Raw genomic sequence first — 18751 nt, 5'->3', positions numbered from 1 at the left:
CACATTGTGGAACGGATGGTCAGAATTGCAATGATTTCCTATGGGAAATCTTGCTCTGCTGAACGAGTACCTTGATTAATAAGCACAGTCCCAGAACGGATTGTTCTCGTTAAGCAAGGTTCCTTGCTCCTGTATATATGTTTATGTACTTGTGTATATATAGCATATGTATTTATGTGCCTGTGAATATAGAGTTAGGTCCATCTATCTTTGGACAGAGACAACATTTTTCACATTTTTGCTCTGTACATTACCACAATGGATTTTGAGCTAAACAATTCAGATGCAGTTGAAGTTCAGACTTTCCGCTGTAATTCAATGGGTGGTACAAAATTATTGCATAAAAATGTGAGAAACTAAAGCATTTTTTAAACTCAATCCGTTCATTTTAGGGGCTCAAAAGTGACTGGACAAATTAAAAAATTGGAAATAAAATGTTAATTTCTAATACTTGGCTGAAAACCCTTTGTTGGCAGTGACTGCCTGAAGTCTTCAACTCAGCTGCTGAGTTTCCTCCTTTTTAATGCTCTGCCGGCCTTTACTGCAGCGGTTTTGAGTTGCTGTGTTTGTGGGCCTTTCTGTCTGAAGTTTAGTCTGTAACAAGTGAAATGCGGCTCTATTCGGTTGAGATCAGGTGACTGACTTGGCCATTGAAGAATATTCCGCTTCTTTGTTTTAATAAACTCCTGGGTTGCTTTGACTTTGTATGTTGGGTCATTGTCTATCGGTATTATGAGGCGCCGACCAATCCGTTTGGCTGCATTTTGCGGACTTGAGCACCATTGTCTCTGAAAACCCCAGAATTCATCCGGCTGCTTCTGTCCTGTGTAACATCATCAATAAACACTAGTGACCCAGTGCCACTGGCAGCCATGCATGCCCGGGCACCACACTGACTCCTCTGGGTTTTACAGATAATGTGGTATGCTTTGGATCATGCGTTGTACCATGCATTCACCATACTTTTTTCTTTCTATCATTCCGGTAGAGGTTGATCTTGGTTTTTTTCTGTCCAAAGAATGATCTTCCAGAACTGTGCTACCTTTTAAGATTTTTTTTTTTTTATTTCAGCAAAGTCCAATCTAGCCTTCTTATTCTTGAGGCTTATGAGAGGCTTGTACTGTGTGTGTCGCCCTGGGCAAGCCAGGGGACACAGGTCACACACCACTACACCCCACACTCCAGGTAGGCACATCACAGCTAACCACAAATCCTTGTTGCCTTCCTCCAGAGGTTGATGATGCACACCAGGGGGTGGGCCAGGCGGTTGGCTCCGCCCATCGAGGAGCTCACAACACTGGAGGCAGGAAGAAACCAGGCAGATAGCTCAGGGACGAGCTTGAGTAAACAACAGAGTCAGCTCAGGGACGAGCTTGAGAGAACAGCAGATAGCCCAGGCAGGGCAAGAGTAAAGAGGAGAGTTCAGTTTAGGAGTTAAGTGAAAGTGAAAGTAGAAAAGGAGGAAGGCAAGAAAAGTGACAGAAGAGAAGGACAGCCTGAAGGGTCCAGCTTTGTGAGGGCCAGAACAGCAAGGTCAGCAACGGCGGTGACTGTCTGGAGGGGGACCGTTTGGAAGTTCCTGGAAGGACCCCGTTGGCTGTGTGCCCGGTGGTCTGGAGCAGTGTTCCGAAGGACAGTCAGCACCAGGGCAGGGGCCTCTCGGACCCCGGCAAGGCTAGGAGTCGCCAGATTTGCCAAATCCGTCAGTGACGGGGACGCAGATCCCCCAACAACCAAGTCCCGATTGAAGGCAACAGCCCAACCCGTATTGGAGAGACACCGCCACCCGCCACGGCACCAGTTTCTCAGGGCCAGCGCCTGCGGGCAAAGTGTAGAGCTCCTCCGGCCCAGATTGCAGTCGGGGAGCGGGTAGCCGGAGGGAATCCACCGCTACCATCAGTCAACACAGGTGCAAGGAAGAGGGACATCACCGTCACCTACCGGGAGTGCAGGTGCAGCCGTCTGTGGGACCATCCTACCAGCCGTTGGTTTACCGTACAAACTGTGTCCGTGTGTCAGGCTGAGTAAGTACCATAGTGCCGCAAGGCACAGCGCTGCCCCCGCGTCCCTGCGCCCTCCAGGCCCTACACTTCACATCTCATCACCGGGCCCCGGGATCACCAACCCCTACCCACGGAGGGGCAACACAACACCTGGCTGCTCCGCATCACCATCCCCGGGACCCCCACACTGAGCAGCGGTGGTGCAATCACCACAACCGTGGGTGGCGTCACGAATTATAACAATCCCCACACCCAACAAACACCCCCTTTCACTCACGGGCGAGGAGTGTCGCTCGAGAAACCCCGGGATCCGGCCCACAGCTCGAGCCACCACTGAGCAGCTGCCGGACCCGAGCAGAAGGGGTGAGCGCGGTGTGCTGACACCCTCCTCCCCGCCCGCGACAACTTGGCGTCACGAACAGGATCTTACTGCTCTGCCGTCAGGTAGAGGTGCGCCTTGTTACCGCCGGAGGCATCCGGCAGAAAAATTTCAGAAGCCGCCATCTTTGGCGCGAAAAGTTCCCGCTCGAGCGTCTTCTTGAGCAGTAGAGGCGCGAAGGCCAAAACCCCGCCCCGAGAGAGGAGGGGCCGGAAAGAGCTAAGGGGGACGGAAACAAGATGTCTGCGCCCGACGGAGCCGCTGGAGGAGCGGTGGTCGCAGCCGCAGCGGCACCCGCGGATGGGAATGGGCCTGCCCAGGTCCCGGTCGTACCGGCGGGAGGTGCCGCGGCCCCCGCGTTTGCTCAGGTCATGCCGTTTTCCTTGCCCTATGCGCCCAGAGCTGCCTGGCTACCGCGGTATGACGGGAAACCGGATGCCCTACAGGCCTTCCGGAAAAAGCTTAACCCGTTGCTAGAGCTGTATCCCCTGACTGATAAGCAACGTGCAGCGATAGTGCTAGGCCAGTTAACCGGTGCGGCGGAGCAGGAAGCGGAGACCTGGGCCGAGGGGGACCGGCTCTCTGTAGCCACCATCTTCAAGAAGCTACAGACTGCCTTCGAGACCCGGACTGAAGCTGAGCTGAGGATGCAGTTTTACCAGTGCCGGCAACGAGCTGGAGATAGCATTCGGGACTATGCTCTACGTCTGCAGACCGCCCTCCGCACGCTGAAGCGGGGGAACTCTATTAATGAGGCGGATAGCAACAAGATATTAGTGGAGCAATTTGCGCAGGGGATGAGGTCCCCTGAGGATCGTAAACAACTCCGGCTGTGGGCCCTGGAACACCCTGATGTGGACTTTGCTGTGTTAAAGGAGCGGGCTATCAAAGCACTGCAGCCGCAAGCTGCTGAAGTTCTGGAACCCGTCCTGTGGCCCGTCGAGACAGCTCCTGTTGTGGCGGCCTCAGCCAAACCCACCTCTCTGATGCCTGCAGCCCCGAGCAGCACAGTAGAAGAGCTGGCAGCCCAGGTCCGTCGCATGGACGGAGACCTTGCCAAGATCCTTGCTGCGCTACAACCCCTGACCAGATCTCAGCCTCCAGTGCAGATACAGCTTGCTGACAGTCCTGAAGATGTTCCCTGGATGCAGCGGAGAAGCGCTAACAACCCACGGAGCAGACCCCCAATCTGCTACAAGTGCCGTAAGCCGGGCCATTATTACCGACAGTGCCCGTTAAACGAGCAACCCCTGGGGCCCCGGGCCAATCCTCAGGAGTAGAACACCGTGGCCCCCCGGACTGGCGAGACCGATATGTCGGGGCCCGCCCTATCATCCCCGTGGCTGTGGACGGCATACCAGTGATGGCTCTCTTGGACACTGGATCACAGGTAACTATCATACCGTACACGTTGTATCAGCAGTATTGGGCCACAGACGAGCTGGCGCCTCCAGATAATAGTATAAATTTGATTGCCGCTAACGGACTTCCATTGACCCAGGTGGGGTATAAACAAGTGGCTATGACAGTGGGGCAAGCTGAACTGCAACACCAGGGTATGATTGTGATCTTGAATGAACCCAGTGATCATAACCCAAAAATAGTGCTGGGAACCAATGTGATGGAACACTGCATGGCTGATGTGTTGAACCTATTGCAACAGCTAGCCGCCACAGCGGCGGGGAGCCGGCAGAGGGCTGTGCAGCGTGAGATCCGCGCCCTGATGTACCGCCAGCATGTAAGCTCAACAGGAGGGGAGATTGGTGGAGTGAGAGTGATGGATGTTGCTCCATTGACTGTGCCCCCTAGGAGTGAGATGATGATCTGGTGTAGGGCAGCAGTAGGGCCTCAGGGGCGTGACTACCCTGCGATGATGGAGCCCGTGCCCTCCGAACACTGGCCCACTGTAGTGGCCGCCCGAGGGGTGGTAGATGTGAAGAAAGGGAGAGTGCCCGTGAGAGTGTTGAACTGTGGGGAGGAAGAAGTCAGGCTCCCCCGGTATGCCACCATTGCTAAGCTGCTCACCCTGGACCCTCACACTATCCATGAAGCCAGTCCATCCACACTCCCACCTACCCCCAGCACTTCCCCACCCCAGGGGGACACAAAGGAGTGGCACCAACAGCTACATGTAGGCACTGATGATACCCCTACACATCACAGGGCCGGGGTACACAGGGTGGTGCAGGAGTACGAACAGGTTTTCAGTAAGCACCCCCTAGACTTTGGGCGGATCAAGGGGGTCCAACACCACATTCCCACAGGTGAACATCCCCCTATCAAAGAGAGGTATAGACCTATTCCCCCTGCACATTACCAGTGTGCCAAAGATATGTTGAGGAATATGAAGGAGGCAGGGGTTATTCGGGACAGCTGTAGTCCCTGGGCCGCTCCGTTGGTACTGGTCAAGAAGAAGGATGGTACCATGCGGATGTGTGTGGACTACCGGAAGATCAACCAGATAACCCATAAAGATGCCTATCCCTTACCTCGTATTGAAGAGTCTTTGGCTGCACTGAGAACTGCAAACTACTTCTCGACCCTTGACCTCACCAGTGGATACTGGCAAGTGGCCGTGGCCCCAGAGGACCGGGAGAAGACCGCCTTCACCACCCCGATGGGGCTCTGCGAATTCAATAGCATGCCGTTTGGGCTGTGCAATGCCCCTGGGACCTTCCAACGGTTGATGGAGTGCTGTCTGGGACATTTAAACTTCGAGACCATCCTGCTGTATTTGGATGATGTGATTGTTTATTCCCAGACGTATGAAGCCCATCTGGAGCACCTGGCCGAGGTGTTCGCGTCCCTTGCCCAGTACGGGATGAAGTTGAAGCCCTCAAAATGCCACCTGCTGAAACCCAGAGTGCAGTATCCAGGGCATGTGGTGAGTGCGGATGGTGTCGCCCCCGACCCTGAGAAGATTACTGCCATCCAGAGCTGGCCGAGACCAACTACAGTGAGGGAAGTAAGGCAGTTCCTGGGTCTGGTGGGGTACTATCGGCGCTTTATAAAGGGATACACGAAGATGGCTGCCCCCATGCAAGATCTCCTCGTGGGACAGACCAAAGGTGGTAGACCCATTGGGGCCCCACTGTCGTGGGAGGACAAGCATGAGGAGTCCTTTTGCCAGTTGAAGGCGGCCTTGACCGGAGAAGAGGTCCTGGCGTACCCTGACTATGGGAGCCCGTTCATCCTCCACACGGACGCCAGTAATGTGGGGCTAGGAGCGGTCCTATCCCAGGTCCAGGATGGAAAGGAGAAGGTGATTGCCTACGCTAGCCGAAAACTCCGGCCGACCGAAAGGAACCCTGAGAACTATAGCTCCTTCAAGCTTGAGCTATTGGCGTTGGTGTGGGCTATCACGGAGCGGTTCCGCCACTACTTGGCGGCAGCCAAATTCACCGCGTTTACGGACAACAACCCGCTGACTCACCTGAACACGGCCAAGTTGGGCGCGCTGGAGCAGCGGTGGGTAGCCCGGCTAGCCAACTATGATTTCACCATAAAGTACCGAGCTGGTCGTGTCAACATAAATGCTGATGCACTCTCCCGGATGCCCCATTTGTCAGAAGAGGGGTGCGAGGATGACGACCTCGAGGAGATCGAGTTGCCTGCGTTTCACCAGCTGCCTACTGAGAGGGTACAAGTCTGTCAGCAAAGGGTGGATCTGGACCCGCGGCCCAGTCAAGAGTGGCAGGACGCCCAGGACCAAGCGCCGGCTGTCCGCCTTGTCAAGACTCTGGTGGAACAAGGTGCTATGGGAATAGACCCTGCCGCTCCAGCCGAAGCTCAACGCTTGTGGAAAGAACGAAAACTGCTTTACCTACACCAAGGGAGGCTGTACCGTGAGCTGATCAACCCGAAGACCCACGAGAAGATATGCCAGTTGATCGTTCCTCAAGCTGAGGTCGCTACTGTCCTGCGGGCATACCATGATGGTGCTGGCCACTTCGGGTGGAAGAAGCTGGAGATGCTGTTGAGGGAGCGGTTCTATTGGAGTGGGATGCGTGAATCGGTGGAAGCCTGGTGTCGAGAGTGTGGTCCTTGTACACTGAGGAGAAAGGACGAGACTAGCCAGAGGGCACCGTTACATCCCATAGTCACCCATCAGCCGCTGGAGCTGGTCGCCCTGGACCATGTCAAGCTCACCCCTAGCCGAAGTGGGTACACCTACGCATTGACCATGGTAGACCACTACTCAAGATTTATGGTGGTAGTCCCCGTTAAGGACCTAACTGGTCGAACCGCTGCTCGAGCGTTCCAGGCTTATTTCTGCCGACCCCATGGGTACCCCGAGAAGGTGCTGACTGACCAAGGCCCGGCTTTTGAAGCAGAGGTGTTTCACGAATTCTGCCAGTTGTACGGCTGCAAGAAGATCCGGACCACTCCGTACCATGCCCAAACCAACGGCATGTGCGAGAAAATGAATCACTTGGTCCTGGGGCTCCTCAAGACGCTACCGCTGGAAGAACGGAACATGTGGCCTGAAAAGCTACCTGACTTGGTCGACATGTATAATAATATCCCGTCCAGCTCGACGAAGTGCACCCCAGCGTATCTGATGAGGGCTCGGCCTGGCCGCCTGCCGGTGGATCTGGAGATGGGGTTGGAAGCCCCGGAAGCACTCCCCTCAACGGCAGAGTGGGAAAGTCGGAGGAGGGCACAGTACCGGCAAATCCAGGAGTATGTGGAGAAAAACCTCAGTCGAAGTCGAGAGCAGCAGGAGCACCGGTTCAACCAGAAGGCGCCCGCAGGACCTTTCCAGCCAGGAGATGTGGTGCTGAAACGGAAGAGAAAAACCCACAAGCTGGATGATCAGTGGGAGCAAGTCTCTTATGTCATACAACCCACAGAATGGGGAGATGGGAAGACCTACCAGATCAGTCGTGACCAGGGGGACACCCTAGCCACAGTCTCCCGGGACCATCTAAAAAAATGCCCCCCAGCGCTGAAGGCAGAGGCTGAAGTACCGGTTCCTCCACCAGTGGAGAAGGCAGCAGAGGTAATCCACACTGTAATGGGTGACTTCCCAGCAGACTGGCCTACACAGAACGGCGCGGTGATCCTTCCAGTGATACTGTTCCCACAACCCGTGGATGAAGAAGTAGTGGAGGCGGTTAACCGTGAGCCAGAACCAGTGCCAGTGCCCAGGGATGAACCTGTACCCAGCCCCCCTGCACCTCCGCCTGCTCCACACTATAGCAGGGAGGAGGAACCGATTGTTCCCTCTACCCCACTGTCTAGCACCACTGACACCGGGCCCCGAAGGTCCACCCGTTCCAACCTAGGTAGACCCCCACTTAGGTACAGGGAGACCGTTCTATGAGTGAAAGGGGTCCGCAAATGTAAGAGTGTTGTTGTTTGTTTGAAAAAGTTTGAAAGTTTGAAATGATAAGAAGAAAATGAAAATTACCGAACAGTTACCTGATTTGCTTTTGTGATTGAACCGGCAGGAGCTGGCACCGTTGTCCCCGTGGGGACCGTTTAAAGTTTAATTGGCATGGGAACTATCCATGGACAAGCCCGTGAACTTGCAGGGCACCACAAACGTTAAGTGGCTTGTAAATATGTTGGGTACCGTTACCGTTTCCGCAATACCGTCTCCGGAGAGGCAGGTTGGAGGGAGGGCCCTGAGCAGAGCAGGCCAGGGCCCAGCCACCAAAGGAACCGGTGGCCACCCTCTGGAGGGGAAGGACAGATCCCGCTCGGGTAACTTGTGCTGGACTGTGGGTCAAGGGGTGCTGCCTGGGTTTTAGGGGCAGCATCAGGGCCAGGTTGCTTGGGTGGGAGAGAGCGGAAACCGTGACCGTATACCGTTGCAACGTTAAAAGTAAATGTGCCTCCCGTCTTGGGAAGAGTTTTTGATTAAAAATGTATTTATGTTTGCTTAACCCTGTTATCCCCTTTTTACAGAAAAATAAAACCGGTGTAGGACGGCAGCCCGCGGACGGTCTGCATTTTGCTAAGGGGGAATGTGTCGCCCTGGGCAAGCCAGGGGACACAGGTCACACACCACTACACCCCACACTCCAGGTAGGCACATCACAGCTAACCACAAATCCTTGTTGCCTTCCTCCAGAGGTTGATGATGCACACCAGGGGGTGGGCCAGGCGGTTGGCTCCGCCCATCGAGGAGCTCACAACACTGGAGGCAGGAAGAAACCAGGCAGATAGCTCAGGGACGAGCTTGAGTAAACAACGGAGTCAGCTCAGGGACGAGCTTGAGAGAACAGCAGATAGCCCAGGCAGGGCAAGAGTAAAGAGGAGAGTTCAGTTTAGGAGTTAAGTGAAAGTGAAAGTAGAAAAGGAGGAAGGCAAGAAAAGTGACAGAAGAGAAGGACAGCCTGAAGGGTCCAGCTTTGTGAGGGCCAGAACAGCAAGGTCAGCAACGGCGGTGACTGTCTGGAGGGGGACCGTTTGGAAGTTCCTGGAAGGACCCCGTTGGCTGTGTGCCCGGTGGTCTGGAGCAGTGTTCCGAAGGACAGTCAGCACCAGGGCAGGGGCCTCTCGGACCCCGGCAAGGCTAGGAGTCGCCAGATTTGCCAAATCCGTCAGTGACGGGGACGCAGATCCCCCAACAACCAAGTCCCGATTGAAGGCAACAGCCCAACCCGTATTGGAGAGACACCGCCACCGCCACGGCACCAGTTTCTCAGGGCCAGCGCCTGCGGGCAAAGTGTAGAGCTCCTCCGGCCCAGATTGCAGTCGGGGAGCGGGTAGCCGGAGGGAATCCACCGCTACCATCAGTCAACACAGGTGCAAGGAAGAGGGACATCACCGTCACCTACCGGGAGTGCAGGTGCAGCCGTCTGTGGGACCGTCCTACCAGCCGTTGGTTTACCGTACAAACTGTGTCCGTGTGTCAGGCTGAGTGAGTACCATAGTGCCGCAAGGCACAGCGCTGCCCCCGCGTCCCTGCGCCCTCCAGGCCCTACACTTCACATCTCATCACCGGGCCCCGGGATCACCAACCCCTACCCACGGAGGGGCAACACAACACCTGGCTGCTCCGCATCACCATCCCCGGGACCCCCACACTGAGCAGCGGTGGTGCAATCACCACAACCGTGGGTGGCGTCACGAATTATAACAATCCCCACACCCAACAAACACCCCCTTTCACTCACGGGCGAGGAGTGTCGCTCGAGAAACCCCGGGATCCGGCCCACAGCTCGAGCCACCACTGAGCAGCTGCCGGACCCGAGCAGAAGGGGTGAGCGCGGTGTGCTGACACCCTCCTCCCCGCCCGCGACATGTGCAGTGAACCCTCTGTATTTTCTTTCATGCAGTCTCCTCTTTATGGTAGATTTGGATATTGATACACCTACAGCCTGGAGAGTGTTGGTCACTTGGTTGGATGTTGTGAAGGGGTTTCTCTTCATGATGGTAATTATTCTATGATCATCCACCACTGTTGTCTTTTGTGGGCGTCCAGGTCTTTTTGCATTGTTGAGGTCTCCAGTGCTTTCTTTCTTTCTCAGGATGTACTAAACTGTAGATTTAGCCACTCCTGATATGTAGCAATTTCTCTGATGTTTTTTTTTCTATTTTTGCAGATAAAGGATGGCTTATTTCACCTGCATGGAGAGCTCCTGCGACCACATGTACACTTCTCAGGAAAGACTGGATACTCATCTTTTTCGTTCTTGCAACCTGTAGAAGCCAGCCACATGGATTTGTGCACCTGCTATGGAGTCCGGATGAATACTACCTGTGTCTGATTATCTGCTGCACCTATGGTGAGGTGATCCCTTCTTCTTGCTGAGCGCAGCAGTCATGCCAAGGTAGATGTCATAAGTTACTGAAGCTTGTGATTAGCTAAAGTTAGTCACATGTGACACTATTACTGAAGCCTGTAAACATAGAACAGTAGCAGAAAGACATCACTAGGCCAGGTGAAAATGACCCTGATTTTATTTGATTTTTATTATATGATGAACACAAAAAAAAATTAAAATGGAAGACCCCTTTAAGAAAGAGGAGGAGCCCATACACAATTCTTGTATGGGTGCTCATTACTCTCAGTGTCTGCCCCTGACCAGATCCAAGGTTCCATAACAGAGCATGAGCCAGGTCATTACACTGCTTACTCGGACATCTGTTGCCATAGGTTATTCTGGTGCAGTAACCCTATAAAGTGAAAGACAGGCATCTGGGAACATGGTGTAAAAGAAAATGGGATTCATTAGAGCAATTCTGTTATCTCAAACTGACAGTATAGATCAAGCATATGGGGATGAAGCTCGTATAAAAATTTCACTGAATCAAGTAGTTCATGGAACAAAATGCAACATAAAAATGTTGAAGCTGTTTTATAGAGAGGAATGGGCTAAAATTCCTTTAAGCTGATGTGCAGGACTAATCAACAATTACAGGAATGTTTAGATGCAGGTATTACTGTACAAAGGAGGTCACAAAAGAAAAAAGGCTCCCCAGGTGATATGTTCATAGGTATGGCGCTTGGAGAGCCTGTACTGGTTTCCAGTTGGCAATCATGACAATAAGGGAAGTGAAAATACAGCATCCCCAAAAATTAGAATTAAAACATAGCTTTAATAATTACCATTAAAAACAGTTATACGTATAGTCGTACAAATTTCTATTAAAGCATATATAGACAAAAACCCTTTCTATGCATTTCGAGCAACACAATCCTTGCTCTTAATTATGAAATGTGTAGATGAGGTTTTTATCTACACAGGACATACCAGAGTCTGAAAGCAAAGGTTCACACAATAATTATTCTCATTTAAATACAGTGCCTACAAGTAGTATTCAACCCCCTGCAGATTTAGCAGGTTTGATAAGATGCACATAAGTTAGAGCCTGCAAGCTTCAAACAAGAGCAGGATTTATTAACAGATGCATAAATCTTACAAACCAACAAGTTATGTTGCTCAGTTAAATTTTAATAAATTTTCAACATAAAAGTGTGGGTCAATTATTATTCAACCCCTAGGTTTAATATTTTGTGGAATAACCCTTGTTTGCAATTACAGCTAATAATCATCTTTTATAAGACCTGATCAGGCCGGCACAGGTCTCTGGAGTTATCTTGGCCCACTCCTCCATGCAGATCTTCTCCAAGTTATCTAGGTTCTTTGGGTGTCTTATGTGGACTTTAATCTTGAGCTCCTTCCACAAGTTTTCAATTGGGTTAAGGTCAGGAGACTGACTAGGCCACTGAAACACCTTGATTTTTTCCCTCTTGAACCAGGCCTTGGTTTTCTTGGCTGTGTGCTTTGGGTCATTGTCTTGTTGGAAGATGAAATGACGACCCATCTTAAGATCCTTGATGGAGGAGCGGAGGTTCTTGGCCAAAATCTCCAGGTAGGCCGTGCTATCCATCTTCCCATGGATGCGGACCAGATGGCCAGGCCCCTTGGCTGAGAAACAGCCCCACAGCATGATGCTACCACCACCATGCTTGACTGTAGGGATGGTATTCTTGGGGTCGTATGCAGTACCATCCAGTCTCCAAACGTCACGTGTGTGGTTGGCACCAAAGATCTCGATCTTGGTCTCATCAGACCAGAGAACCTTGAACCAGTCTGTCTCAGAGTCCTCCAAGTGATCATGAGCAAACTGTAGACGAGCCTTGACATGACGCTTTGAAAGTAAAGGTACCTTACGGGCTCGTCTGGAACGGAGACCATTGCGGTGGAGTACGTTACTTATGGTATTGACTGAAACCAATGTCCCCACTGCCATGAGATCTTCCCGGAGCTCCTTCCTTGTTGTCCTTGGGTTAGCCTTGACTCTTCGGACAAGCCTGGCCTCGGCACGGGTGGAAACATTCAAAGGCTGTCCAGGCCGTGGAAGGCTAACAGTAGTTCCATAAGCCTTCCACTTCTGGATGATGCTCCCAACAGTGGAGACAGGTAGGTCCAACTCCTTGGAAAGGGTTTTGTACCCCTTGCCAGCCTTGTGACCCTCCACGATCTTGTCTCTGATGGCCTTGGAATGCTCCATTGTCTTTCCCATGTTGACCAAGTATGAGTGCTGTTCACAAGTTTGGGGAGGATCTTAATTAGTCAGAAAAGGCTGGAAAAAGAGATAATTAATCCAAACATGTGAAGCTCATTGTTCTTTGTGCCTGAAATACTTCTTAATACTTTAGGGGAACCTAACAGAATTCTTGTGGTTTGAGGGGTTGAATAATAAATGACCCTCTGAATAAACTTTTCACAATTTAAAAAAAAAATAAAAAATGAAATAACATTCTTTTTTGCTGCAGTGCATTTCACACTTCCAGGCTGATCTACAGTCCAAATGTCACAATGCCAAGTTCATTCCGAATATGTAAACCTGCTAAATCTGCAGGGGGTTGAATACTACTTGTAGGCACTGTAAGATCTGACAAAATCTAATTGTCACGGATGTGTGATGACCTGTGACGGAAGTGTCACAGCCAGCTGACAATCCAGTGGCAGCAATTGATTGAAGATCACTGAGATTGGCGGTGTGTGTTTTCCGACAATTCCCTGTTTCTGCAGCCTGCAGACTCTATGACCCTGGAGAACTGTCAGTCCTTCCTCTCAGTTGCTATCCTCTGACTTCCTTTATTAACTTCACCCTGGGGTGGTTTGGGTGCTGTTTATAGTTTGCTTGTTGTTGTGGTCTGCAGTGGTCATCTCCTGTTACTCCAGAGGCTTCTGTGGTTGCTGCTCCTGAGATACGAGTTTGACTTTTGCTATCTACCTGGGCTCTGGTGATAGCATTCATGTTTCCCATCTATTTCCTTGCTTCTTTCTTTAGTGTTAGGGGTGTTGACTAGCACTCATATCCACCACCCTTACTTAGGGCCCTTTTGCCAGTACAAGACAGTACCTCAGGTATACTGCTCGGTGACAGCTGAGTAACTTGTATAGGGTCAGTGAGGGCAGTGAGGGTGAGCTGCAGGTTGCTATCATGGGTCATCACTTCCCCCTTTCCCTAGCAATAAGACATTCCTTCTCCCTTCCTTTGTGTTGTCCTATACGGTTGATATAACCTTGCACCCCTCTTGTGACACTAATAATTTGAACTCATACTGATTTGTTTGATTTCTATGTATCGTCTTTTAAGACTAATACACACTGTATTAGTAATAGTAGAAATCTACAATTAGGTTTTATGCTTTTACCATGACTACAAGTATAGATATTTTTGCGCACTTAATGTGATAAAAAATAAAATGGAACCATTTTAAATATTATAGCTTTAAAACTAGAATGACAAAATATGACCTCTATGAAAATGGTAACATTCACATTTGGAAATAATCTTTGCTTGTAATGAGCTGTAGAAAACCCATTAAGGGTCAAGTTGTGAATATATGCCAATAAAATCAGTTTATAAAATGATTGAACTTTATGCTTAGAAGATTATAACCCTATTCATACCAACAACAGTACTGGGATCACAGACAAACCCTTGGGTGAAATCAATAGTTTTGATTAGTCTTATTACTAATTACTGGTGGACTGCATCATGGATTCGAGTATTATCCAACCTTCCCATCACTTCTCAGCAAACAGTTATAATTTCCAAGAAAAAAAAGTATTTCCTGGCTAAAAAAGACAGATAACTGCCAAATATTTAATTGTAAAACAGCAGATTGTAGTGAAATAGAGAGCACATCAGGAATTCATTGCCATCATGAAAAAAATAAAAGAAGGTTGGAAACAAAAGCCTACTGTATGAATTGCTTGTTAGTATCAAGTTCTTAACCATAGCAAACTCACTCCTTTTGATGTGGGGATAGAATAAAGATCAAGTGTCCAAGAAGATTAGTGAAACATAAACCATGCAAATGTTTTGTTTAGTGGTTAATATGTTTACGTACATTTTTGTCTAAATACTTTGTAAATTCTGGAGGAAATCTCGCGTGTGATTTTTACTTGATCTGTGGTTGGGCCAACAAATGCAAGTAATGGACATACCAGTATGCTCACATGTTTATACACAAATGGGTATGTACCGTATAGCCTGGAATAATGTAATGTTGGTAAAGTATGAGATGTTCGGTTTTTTTGTCTATTATCAGGTGGATAGTGTTCGCTACAGTTTTTAAACTAATGTTTTAAATTTTTTAATCTAAATTAAAATTAATGAATTAAATTCAAATTTAAACTAACTTTTAAATTTACCTCATTTTCTTCACTGCTACCAGGGGGAATAGTGACAGTGAGGTTAAAAGGATATTTGTAGTTAAAGAAGACCTGTTACCAGAATAAAAATGGACAGTTTTTGCTTTTATTTAACTTCTGCTACTCTCCTGAATATTCTGTTATTTCATTCTTTTACAATTGCCATACAGTTCCAGAAATATTAGACTTATTTAATGCTACTTTTTATAGCCTTTACTGAGAGGGTGTTGCTCAAAGGATAATTATGCAGAGCAACCTAAAGACATGGCCTCAGAGAATGCTGTGATTAATTACCCGCTTCAATTCAGTTAATGATACCGCTATCTATATAGCTGCCCGGCTAATCCACCTGTCCCCCGCTACTCCCCGATCTCTCCTCTCTGCCAATCCCTTCACTGGCTTCCCATTGCCCAATGACTCCAGTTCAAAACACTAACCGTGACCTACAAAGCCATTCACAACTTGTCTCCTCCCTACATCTGTGACCTAGTCTCCCGGTACTTATCTGCACGTAACCTTCGATCCTCACAAGATCTCCTTCTCTACTCCTCTCTCATCTCCTCTTCCCACCATCACATCCAAGATTTCTCCCGTGCCTCCCCCATACTCTGGAATGCTCTGCCACAACACATCAGTCTCTTGCCTACCTTGACAAGCTTCAAAAGGAACCTGAAGACCCACCTCTTCCGACAAGCCTACAATCTGCCGTAACCCTCAGTCTGATACAGCGCCGCACAATCAGCTCTATCCTAACCTACTGTATCCTCACCTATCCCTTTTAGACTGTGAGCCCTCGAGGGCAGGGACCTCTATCCTCCTGTACCAGTCTGTGCCTTGTATTGTTTATGATTATTGTACTTGTCCCCATTATGTACACCCCTTTCACATGTAAAGCATCATAGAATTGATGGCGCTATAATAATAAATAATAAAAAATAATAATATCTATTCAGCCCCTTAGTCCCCATACCCACGGAACCCAAAGAGCTAAGAAATATATTTCACATGAACAACTTCTTCCAGTTAATTTATTGGAAGAGCTGAACAGTCAGCTTTTATGCTCAGATAACATGGGGCAGGAGTTCATGAAGGACACGATTCAAATGTCTAGATATGTTGCCCGCTCTGCGAGCCATGGTCGTAGGGCCACTGGCAGTGGTAGTGATTCTCTAATTAAGAGAAATCTAAAGGTGGATTTCCCACACTGAGTAAACTGTGACCCAAGTCATAGATAATACTAATGATGGGGAAGTGCAGCACCCTGGGGTATGCTACCCCAGTGGTCTGCAGGATCCTAAGGCTTTCTGGAATGCCCTCTGCCGACAACTCACACCTCACACACAGGTAGGGGCACATTCACTGAGAACTGGGTGCAGCATGTAGAGGGTTAACAGTGGGCAGATGTGAGACCCAATCCCTTAGCTATTAGCCTGGGGAAGGGGCGTGGCTGGTGGGAAGCAACAGGGATTGCTAGGCAGAGTAGGCAGAGGAAAAACGACGGTTGAAGGAGTGACAGTTGAAAGGAGTCAGTGAGAAGAGTGTAAGGATTGCGAGGAGACCCCAAAGGGCGACTAGGAGGTAGTAGCCTGAGGGTAGACATAAGATCCCATGTACTATGCACGACGGGGTACTGGACCCCAGAGTAGATGACAGCTCCAGGCAGTTTGCTGATCCAGCCGTGTGTGGTGACTTCCAAGGTACCACACCACCCATAGGCTCAGGGACACAGCCTCATATATAGGACCCGGGAGAGGGCAACGAGAAGTAGCCTACCCCACAAGGGACCGCGAGGCCTGTCATACTGGGCCCGGAAAAACAAAGGAGCGGAGCGTCGCAGGTCACCAACAGCTTCAGGCAAGGGGACCATCAGCTCTGCATGTGCATGGAGGGCTCAACTGGGTCTCAAGTCAGCATCGCGATGAAGGAAAGTCGGTTGACCAGCCATACCAAACTGCACTTGCAACATCCAGTAAATACCGGTTAATCTGCAATAACTGTGTCGTGTCTATTGCTGGCACACCAAAAGGCGCAGCACACCTACATGGGACTTAAGCCCCTACTGGCGGAGGGCGCGAACACACTTGCTGCTATACCATCTGTCCTTAAAACCACAGCAGCGGCGGGACATCTAGTTACCGATCCCGCCAGTGGCGTCACGCGTGACATACAAACTAACCCTGTTACCGAGCGACCCCCAGATCACGGAACCGGGCACAGCCACCTGTGAGGGTGATCCCTGTTATCCACCGCCTGGAACCGAGTATCCCAAGGGTCTGGGGCATGGCAGAAGCAGATCAGGATGAAGGTGAAGAGGAGGGGATGTTAATAGAGTAGGGGGTTGTACAGTATGCATTAAAGCTTGGAGCCAATGCACAGTAAAAGATCTGCCTGGTGAACTTCTCGTTTTCTTCGATCAGCTCGGGAACAAGTGATGCTGCAACCTATGTGCATGGTGGAGAGAATCCCATGTGCGTGCTTCTCGGTTCTACAAATTCTTTTCCACATTGCTTGAGAACTAGTAATGAGTGAGTGTGCTTGGCACTGCTCAATACTTGATCGAGCATCAAGGTACTTGAGCTAGCTCTTCATTTGGCAGAGTATTGCGGGTGCTCACTCCATGCTCGAGTCCCTTCCCTGCATGTTTCACGGCTATTTTTCAGCCACTAAACATGCAGGGCTTGTCTATCGGTCACGGTAATGTCGTAGCCATTTTGGCTACTGGCATTACTGTGATTGGCCTGCCGTATCTCATCATCTGGTCATATATGAGACCCGAGGGTGCAATCCTCAGCACACTGCAGTTTAGGGAAACTTCATGTATGAGGGAGAGTTTAGATTAGAGCAGGCATATAGGTAGGGTTGTTGTCGTGCCCAGGGATATGGGGTACTCGGTCCCGGGCAGTATATGTCTTGGGAATGTCATGGTGGTGGCCGATGCCTGGTTCCGTGCCCTGGGCCCCTTTTGTAATGTGGTGTATTTACAGGGGATTTAGATTAGTGTTCATATGTGACGCCACTTGCGGTGTTGTGGCTATACATGTGGAGCCGCTGCTGCAGAATGTCACTACTGGGGCTGGTGTTAATTGAAGCCTGGATAGTAGGCCCTCCGCAAGCAGGGCTGGGCCCCAGAGGATGGGTGTTGTGACTGGTGTTGGAAGAAGGTAGCCCACACAGATATATAGTGCAACTGGTTTTTATTCACTGCTGGTTGGTGGTAACAGGTTAGCCGAGGCCGGCTGGTTTCACCTCCAGGTCCCCTTCGTTCCAGTGCTAGTTCAGTACTCTGGTACCTTCTTCCCCTGCATCTGTCTCTGGTAAATGGGTCCCCGTGGCGTAGAGCAACTGGGGGTCCACGTCCGGGGGTTTGGCCACTTCTGTCCGCCTGACGGTAGTGTGAACCCTGTAGGGTTGGAGTCTCTGGTCCCGTCCCCGGTTATCCCTTTGCTACTGAGTCTATGGATTTTTAGGCTCAGCGAGGTCCTTGATGGTCCCCTCGCTGTGCAGGTGTTAACAGGTCAGCTTGAAGCTCTTTCCTGTCCTAGGGTCCTGTACCCAGTTGGTGCGTACTTCCAGAAGTACTCCACCGTACTCCATCAGTAACTACTCTGCTGGGTACCAGGTTACCATTAACACGAGTCAGGACGTCGCTTCGCTTCCACTTTCACTCCTCGCCTGCTACTGTCCTGTCTGACTACTCTACACAGGCTGCCCCTCCCATCTGGTCAATTAGTGGACTGGTCTGGCTACACCTCTAGGCGACCATCCATTGGTCCGACCCTAACTAAGTACCATTGTATGGTGGTGTGTTGGGGGAAAAAAACTGGGATTACCTGGGTTTTTGGTGTACCCGGCCCTGGGTATCCGGGTCTCTAGGGGGTAGGACCTGCATCCTTGTAGAGATGCAGACCCTTGTAGCACCCTGATGGCTTCAGGCTACATTGCTACATGGCTACATTGTACAGTTGCACCCTTGAGTGTCTTTCATATGGCCCTAAAGGGTGTTTTTAGCCTGATTTAAAGTAATAAATAATTTTAAAAACCGTACAGGGACCCCTCTATTTTTGATAACCAACCAAGGTAAAGTAGACAGATGTGAGCTGCTATTATCAGGCTGGGAAAGTTCATGGTTATTTGGCCCTTCTCAGCCTAAAAACAGCAGCTTGCAGCCACCCCAGAATTGGCACATCCATTAGGTGCACAAATTCTGGTGCTTTGCCCTGACTCTTTGATTGACCTGG

The sequence above is a fragment of the Anomaloglossus baeobatrachus genome, chromosome 4 (assembly GCF_048569485.1).
Source record: "Anomaloglossus baeobatrachus isolate aAnoBae1 chromosome 4, aAnoBae1.hap1, whole genome shotgun sequence".
Lineage (NCBI taxonomy): Eukaryota > Metazoa > Chordata > Amphibia > Anura > Aromobatidae > Anomaloglossus > Anomaloglossus baeobatrachus.
The sequence above is the reverse complement of the archived record's forward strand: the minus strand, read 5'-3'. Positions refer to the sequence as shown.